The sequence below is a fragment of the Labeo rohita genome, chromosome 17 (genome assembly GCF_022985175.1).
Source record: "Labeo rohita strain BAU-BD-2019 chromosome 17, IGBB_LRoh.1.0, whole genome shotgun sequence".
Taxonomy (NCBI): Eukaryota; Metazoa; Chordata; class Actinopteri; order Cypriniformes; family Cyprinidae; genus Labeo; species Labeo rohita.
In genome coordinates, this window is record NC_066885.1 from 35594560 (window position 1) to 35606228 (window position 11669).

Here is an 11669-nt window from a genome sequence, read left to right on the forward strand (position 1 = left end):
AGCTGACCCAAGTGGGCCCCAGATAAGATGCCTATTTTGGGACCATGCCCACTTGGTACCCATGTAGACCCAGCAGAAACCATGTGGGGCCCACATATACATGTTGGCTGGGGATTAATAAATGAATGCACTGTTTTTGCTCATTTAATGTTTAGAATGTAATGATTTTGTAATGGTTTGCATGTATGTATTGAATATATTCACTAAAATCTCCTATAGCGATTAAAAAACATTAGAATTAAGTGTTTTATTTTTTATAGCAGAAAATGTTTATGAGTTTGTCATTTATATACCGATTTAAAGGTGGTAGGAGCACATCCTCTGGACCAGACTAAAGGTGAGAAGTAAAAATTTAAAATATACGAAGGAACGTGGTAGTTTGGTCGTTAGGACGTACTTGTCACGTCCCACCAAGGTAACACTGTAACGTCGCCACAACGAATATGGGAATCACAAAGTTACGTTGCTGCTACGTTATTTGGGACGTCGCTGCGACCAATCTGGTCCTTTAGAGTCATGTCCTCACAACGTGCTAGTTTGTTCCTTGAGACGTAATCACCACTTTCCAGCGACGTCCGAAATGATGTCGCCACGACGAATATGGGAATCACAAAGTTACGTCGCTGCGATGAATATGGTCCGGTCCAGTAACGTTGTCACGACGTAACTGTGTTAGCTGGGGATGCGGAGCGGATGGGAAAGTTGGTTTTATTAAGGAAAAGTGTTTTACTTCATTTACATTATGTGTAATATTACTTTATGATGATATTAATATTCTGTGTGCACCTAAACATTTCTCACAGATCTGAATTGCTGTGCAGTGCTGAGGTGGAGGTCGCTTTTAAAAGGAAAACACTAGAAGTAAGTGTTTTATCTCATTTAAAATATGTATTTAAGTAAGTGTTTTACTTCATTTACATTATGTATTTTATAAGATAATATTACTTTATGATGACATTTATACATTCTGCGTGACATCTGCTTGCTTTAATGGGCGCACACTGAACATTCAAGTCTGGAGCGGAAGGAGTTACCATGGAAATGGGGCGGAAACTCAACAAGCAGCAAAACACATCTCCCACTGTTGTTTTCACAAATTTCAGGTAAGTTTATTCTCTAATATTACACAAATAGTACATACATGTGACACTTTCTTTCATGTAAATGACACACTTCTGTTGAATATTTACTTTATAGAAATAGTTTATTGTCTTCAGAAAAAGTCTGTTAGCATCTGAACTGTAATGCTAACTATAAGAGGTACGTTAGGTTAACTATTGACTTGAGCTCTTGTTTATGAAAGTCTGGGCTTTTAATGTCATCTTAATTAACATTACTTGCTGTTTTGCTTTTTTTTATAAAGGTTTTGCAGGCAATTTGTCATTGGATGAAAGGAAGTAAGCTAATTTATTTAACCTAGACGTATGCAATATACCGTTAATCGGATACAAAATTAACATGGAGCATGAAAATGGGCTGAAAGTACTTTAAACACGTTTTGACCTTTCATGGTAAATAAATATTGATTCCTCTTGTCCTGTGACTTCAGCAGTTTCAGAAAAAAACTTCTACGACACAGGAAAAGTTCCTGATTTGAACATTTCTGAAGGGAGCTGCTGACAGAGATATAAAAACACACAGGTGATCTGAGAAAGCTTATTAAATAACTTTATATGTATCTTTCATAATACATTTAGCCTATATCACCACGCAACTGTAATTTTCTTTTGCAAAATTATATATATCTATATACTTTTATGTTTGTTTGTTTGCTTGTTAGTTATTTTAAAAGGACTTTAAGGTACAAACATAAGTAACACTGTATATGAGCATTAAATAAGTAAACCTAAAAATGTAAATTCTGTTATTAAATTGTATTGTTTTGTATATTCTATATATTTCTGCATCTTACCTTTGCTGTAGTTTACTTCTGATAAACCTGACATCGTATAATAAATATTGTTGGCCCTGCAACAGATTGTTTGTGTTCCTTCCTAGAATCTTCCATGCTAATGGCCGTGCACCAGAGTTGGAGCGTATCTCCTGTCAAAGAACATCTTTAGACATTATGAACCATATGACTAGTAAGTAATATCTTAAACATACACTACCATTCAAAAGTTTAAGGGTCAGATTTGTCATGTATTTGAAATAAGTCTTTTATGGCAACAACTGGTGCATTTATTTGATTAAAATACAGTAAAACAGTAATATTGTGAAATAAATTTTTAAATAACTATTTTCTATTTCATTATGTTTTAAAAAGTGATCTAACCTGATTTTTCAGCATCATTATTTTTACACTGTGTCTACACTGGACGCGAGCGGTGCAACAAAATTCAGTAGAACCCATTATAATCATTGATGCTGTCTACACTGGATGCGGCGAGGGGCAACACCACAAATCCACTACAGTAAACTACTACCGCATTCTATTGATGACGTGCTCACACACAGTTCAAACGATTTGCAATGGTCACTTTGTCGTGTCCAGTGTAGACACGGTGTTATCTTCAGTGTCACATGATCCTTCAGAGCTTATGCTGAAATTCAGCTTTGCAAAAAAACAGAAATAAATTACATTTTACAATGTATTCACATAGAAAACAGTTATTTTAAATTGTAATAATAAACAGTACTGTTTTTATTTATGATCAAATAAATGCAAATGTTTTCTTGGTGAACATAAGAGACTTATTTCAAAAACATAAACAAAACTGACCACAAATGTTAATTACATAAGGGATTTAAATATTAGTCCATTTATTCTAATAAAGTGCAAGAAGCTCTTAAAAATATTAACGTAAACCGTTTTTTTTTTTTTTTTTTTTTACCTTTGGTGATTTGTATTGTATACCAAGAATGCAATGCACAGTGACGTAGATTGTCTGTCTATGCTGGATACAAACCAAAGTGACCGTTGAAAATCATTTGAACTTTTGAACTTTGTGTCAGTACATGGTAAATAGAACGCAGCATCAGTTTGCTGTCAGGGATTTGTAGTGTTGCGCTGTGCCTCATCCAGTGTAGACAGCGTCACTGATTATAATAGGTTCTATCGTATTGTGTCGTATTTTGTATGCATTTTGCTTACAGTGTTATAACTGGTATGATGCGATTCATATCTAATAGAACTTTTCTATTTCAGAGACTGAAAATCATCAATATAACACAAGGTAATGATAACTTATTTTAAGAATATAGTAAGACTAACAAGAATAAATAATGCATCTGTGACTTCATATTGCTTCTTATTTTTCAGTGGATTGATAGCTCCAACACCAATTAAGCAGACCTGAGCAGCTGATCAAGGATCACCAGAAACTCTGCAGAACGTTGGTCCTCAATGCCCAGGACTGGAAACCAGAGTTGTAAGTCATCATTCACATTCTCAGTATTTATATGTTTCGGCTTTTATAACCATTGTAGGGAACACTGTTTCAGTACAGTTCTTATGTACTGTCCATTTAACATTTCAGCAGCTGAATTATTTTTAGTACTTGCATAGTTGTTTTAATATTACCACATTTGTGATGCATATATAGGAAGTGGCATAAAACTGTTGAAAATTCTAGAAAATTGTTCTCGTGCTGTAAGTCAGTTCCCACTCTTTTATTTTTTTTGTTTGTTTTTAACATTTACATTTTGGTTCTTGTTCTCTTTCTCAGCCAGGCTAAAGCATTTAAAGTGGAATCTTTTGTCGTGGCTCAAAAATCCAGGATTGGGATAGTGGAAGGAGAAGAAGAAGGAGAAGAAGAAGCAGAAGACCAGAGATCAGGCAGAGATCTACTGATGCCCCTGAGGGAACCGTTTAACTAATGTGTTAGTTGAACCAAAAATTTTCAGCACTCGCCTTCATGTTTTTCCAAACGTGTAAAACTTTTGGTCATCTTTGAAACATAAATGTACATCTTCTTAATGAAATCTGAGAAATTTCTGTCCCTCTATTTCACAGTTTATGCAACTACCATTTTCGAGCCTCAGAAAGGTAGTAAAGACAGCATTAAAGTAAGCCATGTGACTCAAGTTGTTTAACCTTAATTTTATGAAGGGATGTGAATGGTTTATATGCACAAAAAACATTGCATTTTTATTCACTCATAAAAAAAAAATCTTATGGTGCTTTTTGTGAAAATGCGTTGGAGATACCTAATTTATGAATAAAGACGAAATTTTGTTGATGTTGCTGTTGTTTGCATACACAGGGCATCTGTTAAACATCTTTATTTGCACAAACGTTTCTTATTGGTATGGAGTGACATGAGAGTAAGTAATTAATGGCAAAATTAGCATTTTTGGGGTGAAATATGTTCTAATGTGGTTGGAATTGGTCATTGTTCTGTTTTATAAACATTTTAAGCATTTCAAAGATAATTGTTTTGAAAAACCAGTTTCAAATAAATACTGCTCCTTTGAAATGTCTATTTGAAAAATACTGAAAATATGTTTTCCACAAAAAATATTGGGCAGCACAACTGTTTACCACATTGATGATAATGTTTCTTGAGCAGCAAATCATATTAAAAATGTTTTCTGAAGGGTCATGTGACACTGAATACTGGAGTAATTATAAAGAAAATGTAGTTCACATGAATAAATTACCTTTCACAATGTATTCATATAGAAAACATATAGTTATATTTTATAATTGTACTGTTTTTACGGTATGTTTAATCAAGTGCAGGCTTAATTTGTGATCAGGAAGGTGCTTTTTACTTGAAAGATGTATTTAATGTGTCAATAAATGTTTTAGTATTCTTTTGTGAATTGTCTTATTTTGAATATGAGATAAATATAATCATGAATTTACGGTTGAAATTCGGCCTGAAAAAGTCTTAATAACTTTCACTTTACAACCAAATTTTCACGTTGTTTAGACGTCTGGCATTGTCGTCCTTTCGACGAGTTTTTGCTGGGTGGGTAGTATCAGTCTTCCGCTGGCCTCTTCGTCGTTACTTTAAAAAAAACAAAAACTTATATTTAACGAACAAATGTTTAAATTAACTTGATTAAAAAAAAAAAAAAAAAAAAAAAAACGAAATATAATCATTTTGCCATTGCATACAAATTCTGATAAGATGTCGGACAAGGGCCGGACGAAGAACGAATCCAGTATAAATATGCAGATGTCTTTCCGAAACATTGCACCGTATAAAATGAACGTTTCATACAAATTCTGAACGGATTATAGCCTAGAAAGTGCTCAAAACTCGCTCACTTTATTATCATGTATGACTAACCAATGTCACCCATGCATTTGTGTATATGTGTATTGGGAATAGTCTGCCAGCCACCAAGATTTTTGGTAGCTTGGTGCTGGTGATTGCCTCCCTCATGGAATGCCTTTGAAGTCCAGTGGGGAGACAAGAGTTGATGTTTAGCATCTTCGTGAGAGCAAGGAGGGAACCATAGACCATTAAACACCCATATAAATGTAGAACGTGAGGCCATGTCTGTAATTTATCTGCGGATGTAGGCTAAAAGGTTTTTCACTAACCACACATAAATCTCAAAAACACAATCATGTTAATTCATACTGCTTACATATTATTGTAGCCGAGTTTGTGCTGAATATAGTGTTATCAGACTTTAGCCATTAATGTTTTTAGGACGTACGTCTACTTAAAGTGCGTCCGAATATGCCTACTTATATAGTAGGAAAAAAGAGTACGTGAAGAAAGCTAAAAGAGTAGGCGAGAAATCCCCGGATGTCCTACTACTTCAGCTCAGATTCTGGAGTGTTCATCGATGGATACTTTTCAATCCCAAGAGTCCACAGGAGATCAATACGTCATCATAGAATGTGAGAACCGCGACGAGGGTGTTTACAAATGTGAGTACTGCAAACCAAAACACGGTTCCTTGTGTTAAAATTTGTTGCGTTTGTTGACCTACTTTATAGTAAAGTGTAAAGACGTTAAACAGCATAGTATATTTGTGATTGGTGACACGTACGTCTCCAAAGTTGATTTACACAAACCATATACATATCACAAAGATGATTACTAAATGCCTTTTTAACATCTGACAGGAAAATGTTCTAAAAGAATTGCAGATGAGCACATCACAACATAAAACATACATCTGAGTGAGTGGTGTACCTTATATGTGCTTATTATGTAGAATTCACTGTTGTAGGGGATCTACAGAAGTCAATTTTGCTCAAAGGGAATCATTTAAGATTGAACAGAATCTCCGTATACAGCGGATCAATGAATCGGTCAGTGATTCATTGAGCGAGCCGTATAACATCAACACTGTACTGGATACTAATATCCAAAATATAGTGAAAACACTATTTCTTAGCACGGTAACAAGGTCGGCAGTTTAAGACATTAATTTATAAGCACAAAACACAAGATACTTCTCTTTTCAATATGAATAGGAATTTATTGGAAAAACCTAAGACATATAAACTAATCTAACACATAGACGCGCATTCACACATTCATACAAGTTGCAGAAAGAGAGAGAGATGAGGAAAGAATGAGTTTAGAAGAGTGAAAATGTGAAATCCCAAGTTTATAGCATACGTATATGCAATTGCTTAGACCTGAACAACCATCAATCATTTGATTAACCCTCGCGTTGAGTTTCTTAGTGAGGTTATTAAACGCTATATTAATGCACCAGTTCAGCTAGAATCTGGAGGTTGTACTTGCGTTGCCTTTGTGTTAAGGGGTTTCCTTTGATGACGTCGTTGCAGAAAGGGGTTCCCCAAGGTTGCTGATTGGTTGGAAGTCCGTGGTCGTTGGAGGTGATGTCTTGGGCGTTGGCTGGATGATGGAGTCGTGTACGCTGGTTGAAGTTTTGAGGCAGGCACGAAGTCTGAGACACGGCTTAGCGGCAAAACTTAACTTAGAACACGAAACTCTCAATGGAAAGAAAAGATTAAAGTAAAAGAAAGAAATGTGACGGTCTCCTCATGTTTTCGTTAGAGGAGTGGCTGGCGTGCAAGCCAGGAAGCGTTCAAAGAACGCAAAAAGCAGCGGCAAATTATGGCAAAAAGCATGGCTAAAAGAGATGGCACGAAGCACAAACTAAAAGCACAAGCTAAGAGCCTGACTAAAAGCAATGGTTAAACCAATAGCTAAAAGCTAAAGCTAAAAGCTAAAAGCATGGCTTGGAGCGATGGAAATAGCTAAAAGCAAAATTTGATGGTGTCCTGTGGTTTTAAACTCAGCTTTGGACACATCCCAAAATGGTGTCTTGACCAATTAGATGTTGTCTTAACTCAGGATATTGCTATGTTTCTCCTCCCAAAACATAAATCAGCATGTTATCTTATCAGTCACATGGTCAGAATTTTCCCGCTCTTGCAGAGTATAATTTGGCCATGATTCCTATAACATGAATACAACACATTTGACAATGAATTGATTGGTGGAAACATTCAAAGCATGAATTTTCAAACTCATACATACCAAACATGAATATAAACCCTTAAGCTATTCAATAGTTATTAAAAAGGACATACACAACGAGTGATTAGAACATAATAGACAAATGTGTGGGTGGCATACATAGCAGGGAGTTATGCAATGGTCTGATGTTCATTCATATGTCCTTTTAAGCATCGTTTTGGTGCATATTTAGGTAAAATGGACAGTCTCTGCCATTCTGTGAACTAAGGGCATGTTCCAAGGAACAAAGGAATTTAGAAGAAACTTGGTCTGGTTCTTGTCTTGGGTGGGGGAGCACCACCCAACAAAGTTTCCTCATGTGATGGTCCTGATGGGCTGCATCTTTGACCATTAATCTCGGGTTTCTCGCCCCAATATTGATAATCTCCTTCCTGAGATGGGATTATCAATAATTGTGTTCTTTTGTTTTAATGTTGCAAGTTGTTCAAAGCTGTGAAAGTTAGTTGGTTAGGCTTACTTCAGGCTGGCTGGCGCCAGGGTATCCTGGACAGATTTATGACGTGGTTCTGGGCCCCTTTGTGGAATTTGGCTCTTTGGTTTCAACCAAATGTTCTGATCGAATCTTCCATTTGTCTGATTCGCTCTGATACCCTACACTGTTGTCAATACTGCTTTAGTTGAATGCAAGTAATGTAAATAAACGTATGTACATGAAGTAACTAAACATGAGTTATCTACTTCATTTCACTAGTTTATTTTAATTGTTGTAATTTCAAACAGAGCTATTACATCACTTTTCTGATACTTGATTTCTGTGCCTTTGCTGCAGATCTTTTGTGATGGAGCAGGACCTGCAATGAATGGTGACGAAATTTGTGCTATTAAAATGACAGTTTTCAATTATATTTGTGCATCTTTGTATGATCTGAAATGTCTGCAGACTGGTGTGCACTGAGAAAGGAGAAATCCACAGCAGCATCCTGGAAATGGTCTATTGCAGGGGTGGCGAGCTCTGGTCCTGGAGAGCCGCAGAGTTCAGCTCCAACCCTAAAGCCGGCCTCACACTACAGGATTTTTAAAACCCGAACCGATTATGAAATCTGGTTGCAGCGCAGACATAAGGAGAATCTTTGCAGATTATCTTCCCTGAAATCTTAAACATGCACACACTAAAAGATTTGAAAATTGTCAAATTGTCAGTGGAGCATCACACACTACAGGATATTATTAAGATTATCATGAAGGAGGGTGTCACGGAGTGAGGAATGAAGCGTGAAGCGGGCGGATCCATTTGCAAACTTTTATTAACAGGACGGGACAAAGACATGGTCATGGCAGGCAGGGTCAGACGATGGCTAACAGGTATATAGACAGCAAGGCAAGAGAGTAGTCCATAACACAGGCGAGGGTCGATCCACAGCGAACGTTATCCGAAGGGCGAGGCAATAGAGTAATCCAGACAGTAATCAAGGCAGGCAGCGAGACAGACAAGACTAGACTAGACAACACAACTGAACTGACTAACTGGCTCCGTACAGTTGCTAACACACGACTTGTGATAAATGCAAACCAATACTCGGCAACTAGTGACAGGAAGTCCGGGGTATAAATAGGGTCTCTGATTGGACACATGGCTGGTGGGGAATGTAATCCGGGGTGTGGTGTAACAGTCAGTGAGATGTGAATGTCAAAGCGACCTCTGGTGGCAGGCAGACTGACGTTCAGGAGTGGGTTTGTGACAGAGCCCCCCCCCCCAAGGAGCGGCTTCCAGACGCTCCGAACACAAAACAATCCAAGTGAACGGTGGAGCGGGGGTGGGACAAGGCGAGGGATGGAGGACCAGGACCATGTGGTGGTCCAGGGGACTGAGGCAGGACCGGCAGAGCAGAGAACCTCCACAACAGGACAGACGGACCAGGAACCCTCCAGGGTGGTGCAGGCGGACCAGGGGCCCATCGTGGCGGAGCAGGCAGGACAGGCAGGGCTGAGGACCACCACAACAGGACAGACGGACCAGGAACCCTTCAGGGCGGTGCAGGCGGACCAGGGGCCCACCGGGGCAGAGCAGGCAGGACAGCAGGGCTGAGGACCACCACAACAGGACAGACGGACCAGGAGCCCTCCAGGGCGGAGCAGGCGGACCAGGAGCCCACCGGGGCGGAGCAGACAGGACAGGCACTGGAGGAGGTGCAGGAGCCCTCCAGGGTGGAGCAGGAGGTGTGGGAGCCCTCCAGGGCGGAGCAGGAGGTGCAGGGGCCCTCCAGGGCGGAGCAGGACCGGGGGGGCAGACAGAATAAGGAGAGAAGCAGAGAGTTCATGGATGAACGCCGCCTCCTTAGGAGGTTCTACAGTTAATGCTGACACCTCTGGAGGCATTGGCGCAGCTTCTCTGACAGGAGAGGCCTCTGGAGCTGACTCGTGGTCAGACGAGACCTCTGTAGCAGACTTGTGAACAGGCGAGACCTCTGGGGCAGACTTGTGAACGGACAAGACCTCTGGAGCAGACTTCTTGACAGATGAGACCTCTGGAGCAGACTTGGTGACAGACGAGACCTCTGGAGCATAATGTGCGGCCCACACACTGAGAATGGTGATCGCCATCACACTGGCAGACATGACGTAACGAGGCTCTGGGAGGTCAGATGAGACGTGACGGGGCTCTGGACCATCAGACGAGACGTGACTTGGCTCTGGGTGGTCAGACGAAATGTGACTGGACTGTGGGCGGCCAGCCGGGACGTGACTTGACTCAGGCTACGTCTACATTAATCCGGATACATTTGAAAACTGAGTTTTCGTTATAAAATGCTCTCCGTCCACACTAGCGTTTTCCAAAAGTTTTTCATCCACACTGAAACACAGGAAAACGTTAAATTCGACATACTGTGCATGCGTAAAAACTCATCGTTTTCAAAAGCCTCCGTTTTTATCCACTTTGGACAGCGTTTTCAAAAAGCTTTGTTTTCCTTGACCAAAAACGCCGTCTCGGTGTGGACGGAAGGCCAAAACGGAGAGAAAAAGATGCGTTTTCAAACGAAAACGTATTAGTGTGGACATGGCCTCAGAAACAACGACAAGAACTTGACTTGGCTCATTAAGAACTGCTGTGAATTGACTTGGTTCGTGGAGACCAGCTGTGACTTGACTTGGCTCGCGACAATCAACTGTGACTTGACTTAACTTGTGAAGATCTGCTGTGGCTGGACTCGGCTCATGAAGACCAACTGTGACGTGACTTGGTTCACTAAGACCAGCTGTGGCATGACTTGCTCAGCTTTAGCTTGACTTGACACTGGAACAACAGCTGTAGCTTGACTTGAACTAGGAAGAGCAGCTCTGACTTGACTTGACACAGGAAACACAGCTTTAACTTGACTTGACACAGGAACAACTGCCGTAGCTTGACTTGACACTGGAACAGCAGCTGTAGCTTGAAGCTTTGGCAGATGCTTTCATTCAAAGTGACTTAACAGTGCTCTTATTACAGGGACCCCAGCAACGACAGGTGAAGATGGGCACGAATTGGCACAGCTGTGTTGAGATGGCAGTAGGATGTGTATTCACCAGATGTAAATACATGATTGTCAGAACAATATGTTTGAATAAAGCTTTGTTCCATGTGTCATTATTTATTGTTGTGGTTACTTTTATGCATTCTTTTACTCATTTATTCATGTTTTCTGTTGTTGCCAGGAAATAAAATATAATTGTTTAATTAACTAATGCATTAATTCATGACTTGACTGAAAATTGATATGTATTCGCCTTGGCTGAATTTATCTATTGCAGGGGTGGCGAACTCTGGTCCTGGAGAGCCGCAGGCCTGCAGAGTTCAGCTCCAACCCTAATTAAAACTCACCTGCCTCTTGCTTTCTAGTAACCCTTCAGGCCTTGATTAGCTTGTTCAGGTGTGTTTGATTAGGGTTGAAGCAAAACTATGCAGGGCTGTGGCTCTCCAGGTCCGACGTTCACCACCCCTGATCTATTGTGTCAAGTCAAGTCAAGTCACCTTTATTTATATACCGCCTTTAACAATACAGAATTGTGACAAGGCGGCTGTACAGTATTAAATAGTAAAAACAGTACATCAAGGCAAACCAAAGGCAACATTAAACACTCACATTATAGGTAAAGGTAGTTAATCAAAAACAATAAAATAAAATGCAATATTGTGTTAAGAGAAAGTGTCCCCAACTAAGCAAGCCAGAGGCGACAGCGGCAAGGAACCAAAACTCCATCGGTGACAAATGGAGAAAAAAACCTTGGGAGAAACCAGGCTCAGTCGGGGGGCCAGTTCTCCTCTGG

General features: G+C 39.7%; 1 long non-coding RNA gene across 1 annotated transcript; it reads left to right on the top strand.

Annotated features, from left to right (window-relative positions):
- Window positions 1–1195: 1195 nt before the first annotated feature.
- LOC127179295 (uncharacterized) lies at window positions 1196–1585 on the top strand. Its single transcript, XR_007829515.1, has 3 exons — window positions 1196–1260; window positions 1364–1397; window positions 1550–1585. It is a non-coding gene; the product is annotated as an uncharacterized LOC127179295 (long non-coding RNA).
- The last annotated feature ends 10084 nt before the right edge of the window (window positions 1586–11669 follow it).